The sequence below is a fragment of the Pygocentrus nattereri genome, chromosome 12 (genome assembly GCF_015220715.1).
Source record: "Pygocentrus nattereri isolate fPygNat1 chromosome 12, fPygNat1.pri, whole genome shotgun sequence".
Taxonomy (NCBI): domain Eukaryota; kingdom Metazoa; phylum Chordata; class Actinopteri; order Characiformes; family Serrasalmidae; genus Pygocentrus; species Pygocentrus nattereri.
The window spans coordinates 10,030,069-10,034,635 of NC_051222.1; the positions used below are offsets into that span (position 1 = coordinate 10,030,069).

The 4,567-nt window shown below is 38.4% G+C and overlaps 1 long non-coding RNA gene across 1 annotated transcript in view; it reads right to left on the reverse strand.

The window, feature by feature from the left end:
* Positions 1–842: 842 nt before the first annotated feature.
* Positions 843–4,567, reverse strand: part of LOC108439106 — a 9,975-nt gene continuing 6,250 nt past the window's right edge. Inside the window, exons 2-4 of the long non-coding RNA XR_005131222.1 lie at positions 1,459–1,539; positions 1,175–1,315; positions 843–922 (exon numbers count right to left, since the gene is read on the reverse strand). This is a non-coding gene — a long non-coding RNA (uncharacterized LOC108439106). The remainder of the gene's footprint in view (positions 923–1,174; positions 1,316–1,458; positions 1,540–4,567) is intronic.

Below are 4,567 nucleotides of genomic sequence, written 5' to 3' on the forward strand. Positions count from 1 at the left end.
ACCATTAATGTTAACGTCTACTGTTGTCCTCAATGTAGATTTGACATTGTAAATTCTTATTGATTCAGTCATAAAATGGGATTTCTGAGTCAAATCTGTTTTGTCTTTCATTGCATGGTAATAGAACATCATGTAAAACGTTAGCTAACAATAGTTGTTGGCTAGTCATTGGGTCTCCATGAGAAACGCCCAAACTACCTAGTTGTGTTGTCTGTTAGCCTGTCTAAGGTTATCCTCTCCTTTTTTGAGAATATCAGGAACACGGCGGTACCATTAATGCCACTAAGGTAAGTAAACCTATAGTTTAGTTGGCCAGCTGGTTAGTTAGCTAGGCTGTGATCCACTGAACAAAGCCAATTTTATTTAGTTTAGCCATCATTGAAACAAATCACACAGTGCTAACGTATACTTTAGCAAACTAGCTAATTTTAGCAAGCAGAAATGTCCTGGTGCTCTGAAGAATGGTGCAACCTTGCTGAAATGTCCTACCGCAGTGCATATTTTCAGGTAAGGCTCTACATAAAACTGCAGGTAGGATATTTTAATAACCTAAATCACACAAAGCTGAAGTCGGCTTCTTATTCGCCAACGTCCTGTATGAATTTTTTCCTTTGCACTTTAAAGGGTGCAGCAGTTCCATTCTGGCACCACTCATTCAAGTCATTTCACACAATTCAGATTCGATCAGAAATCAGATTTCTGCTTTACAACCAGCGAATAAACTCACTGACGAAGACATAAACATAATGTAAAACTCAAACTTCACACTGCAGCTTTTTTTTTTAAAAACTTCAGCCCACTTTACTTGAAAATATGAACATACATCATCTTCATTTCGTCAGGCTTGTAGTTGGTTTCAGTGCTGCTCCAAAAATTGCTCGATTGTTTTCAGTGCCGACGTCTGTTTTCGCACATGCTCAGACTGAAAAATCCAAAAGAAATCAGAGTAAGAGTCCACATGCACTGAGAAATCTGATTACTGAGCTAAAATCCAGCCTCTTTACTGGATTCCTTAACCAGATTTCTAGATAGAAGATGGTGTGTACATGAGTAATCAGATAACACCAGAAATCTGATTATGATCAGATTATTGAGTGCATGTAAACGCACTCAGTGTGACTTTGTTTTTTGACTGTTGAAATGTATTTCAGAGACAAAGAGAGATGCGGGTTACATTTCTACAGATGTAAATCGCTGGTACTTTAGAGAATACAGATGCTGTAATGAAGTCTTCTGGACCTGAGTGGACCGAGTCTGGCTGATCATGAAAGATGGATGGAAATCCAAGTGCATCTTATCTCTCCAATTTGATTTGCTAGAAAAAAATAGCAGATTTATAGTCAAAAACACACATCAGGCGGCCCCTAAATTTCATTACTGATTTTGTGTCTGACCAGAGCACAGAGCTGACTGGAAATGTTAGTGGTTTTAAACACTGACCATCAAAGCAGCACTTACTTTCCAGCTGCAGTACAGCTGACTGGTCTTCTTAGGAAACAAGCAAGTGATTTAGGGGTTTAAAACGGTGTAATTTGGGTTCTGGAGGGAAAGAGAGACGTATTCTGTGGGCTGAGTGAGTGAAAAAATGAATCCAGGGAAATTCATGAGAAATTCAGAGGAAAAATACCATTTGGTATCACTGTAGTGATTCCTAACACCTCACACGGAGAGTGTCATCAAAGAAAGAACAAACAATAGGAATGGGCAAAGCAAGAAAAAGACAGAGAGATGAAAAGGAGAGAGCGAGAGAAGGGAAAGAAAGAAAGAAAGAAAGAAAGAAAGAAAGAAAGAAAGAAAGAAAGAAAGAAAGAAAGAAAGAGTTAAACTGAGAGAAAAAGAGAGAGGGAGGAGTGTCTCATAGACAGCAAGTAAGAGAGGCAGAAAACAGAGAATAGAACAAGAGAGATGAAGAGAACGAACCAAAGAAAGAAAGAAAGAAAGGGACAAACAGTAAAATAGAGGGAGAGGAGAAAGGAAATAGTGACAGAGAGTGGGGGGAAGAAAGAAAAAGAGAAACAGAGACAGAGAGGGAGGGGAAAAAGAGAAGAACAAAAGGAAGAGAGAGAGAAAGAGAGAGAGAGAGAGGAGAGAGAGAGCAAGAGAGAGACTGAGGGGGAGAGAGACAAAGAGAGAGAGAGAGAGAGAAAGACTGAGGGAAAGAGAGAGAGAGAGAGAGAGAGAGAGAGAGAGAGAGAGAGAGAGAAAAAAAACTGAAGGAGAGAGAGAGAGAGACAAATTTGACTGATTCACATTCAAATACCAGTTCAGATTTGGTTTAAACTATTCCAATCAGTTATAGAACCAATTCTCCTGTATGGCAGAGAGGTATGCACACAGAATTTTGCGAAAACATCCTGCAAGTTCACAGGAGAACAACAAACAACGCCTGCAGAGCTGAATTAGGTCAATTTCCACTGCTGCTCCAAATTCATAAAAGAACGATTAAATATTGTCTTCACCTAAAACACAGTGACCCCCACTCCTACCACTTCGAGGCCCTGCAATGCCAAGAGCAGAGCAAAAAGAACAGCCTCCTCACACAGCTGGTCCTGATGCTGAGTTCACTAACACACACTAACACTGTTACCCGTCAGGACCAGCCTGTAATACACACAATCAGACCAAACCACATCATAACTCTCCAAAAGCAAAACTACATCACCCACTGGAAAACACAGACACACACACAAAGCAAAATGCAGTGCTATCTGGCCCTAAAACAACAGTACACTGTATGGATTACCTGAACACAGTGACTGACGTTAAACACAGAACCACCCTGACAAAGTACAGACTCAGCAACCACTGCCTGACCATGCAGACCGGCTGCTATAATCATTATTCATTAAAAAAATGTTATTATTACAACTTTACTCCAAACCACTATTTTTACTGTTCTCTTGTGTGATTCTTTCATAATTATTTTTACATCAAATGAAGTTAAGAGTTCTTATACTCTGTTCTAAATTTTTCTTGTTCTTCTTTTTGACGATAATTTGGCAATACTGTAACTGAATATGGTCATGCCAGTAAAGCTTACTGAATTGAATTGAATTGAATTGAATTGAATTGAGAGAGAGACAGCGGACCAGCAAACCCTAATAACTCTGAGCTCAGAGACATACAGCAGATGCTCAGCCAAATCTGCACTTGTCCAATGGGACATGGTTTGTGGTAAGAGTCACATTAAAATAAAGGTAAAGGACATATAAAAAGAAAAAAAAAAAAAAATATATATATATATATATATATATATATATATATATATAACCCAATTTAAATTCAGTGATTAAGACATCAAATTCTATTTTCAAAGTATTTATTTAATTTATTTGCAATTATTTTTCTCATTTTAAAGGTATAGTATATATTCAAGGATTAAACTCTTCATTTGGTTTAAAAAGTAGAAACCCTGATTTTTTGAAGGAAGTAAGAAATGTTATATTATTAATTTTGCAGGAAACATAGAGGAGGAGATGAACCCACTGGTTGTCCCCCAGGCTACAGGGAGTTAGAGGTCCCCTCCACCAAGTCAGGAGTTACTCAGGGTAGAAACTTCGGGGGGGATGCTCATATGGTTTAAATCAGAACTAACCAATTCTATTGAAACAATAAAACAAGGACAAAATAATCTGTGGTTAAAAATGAGTAAGCAATTCATCTCAACACCTCAAAATCTATTCCTTATATATATATATATATATATATATATATATATATATATATATATATATATATATATATATATATATATTCCTCCATTAGAATCCCCCTATTTCATCAAAGTAACTTCCCAAATCTAGAAAATGAAATCAGCCATTTCCAAAAACATGGAAATGTTTATGGAAATATCTGCGGGGGCCTAAATGCAAGAACTGGCAACCAACCAGACTTTATCAACACGCAAGGTGCTCACTTTTAACAGGAGATAATATTTCATTCTTATTTAATTATTTAAGATCATTTTAATGATTCATTTTCCCTCTTACTCCTCCAGAGAAAACTGCGACAAGTCAGTAAACGCACATGGGAAGAACCTGCTGCAGCTCTGTCGGAGCCTGGGTCTGTCCATTGTAAATGGACGGCTACGAGGGGACTCCTTCGGTCAGCTCACCTACAGCTCAGCTCTAGGCAGCAGTACGGTGGACTACGCAATAACAGATCTGGACCAGACTTTCCTGAGAGCCTTTCCTGGATTCTTTTATAAACTCATTGAAAGTGGGGTGAGGGGGGAAATGTGCGATGTTATTAAATCAATGTATTCTCACAGTAAATGGGCAGTGAAGATTGGAACCTTCAGAAGTGGGTTCTTTCCACAGTTGTGAGGATTGAGGCTGCAGCCTGAGCCCCACCCTGTTTAACATATACATCACTGAACTGGCTAGAAAACTTGACCAGTATAGTGAAATACCCGGCCTCTCTATGAGAGATACAACAATTAAATACCTCCTCTGTGCAGACGACCTCGTCCTACTGACACCTACCAGAGAGGGGCTTCAACAAAGTTTGAAAATCTTGGACAACTTCTGTAAAAGTTGGGCTTTGAAAATAAACCATCAAAAAACCA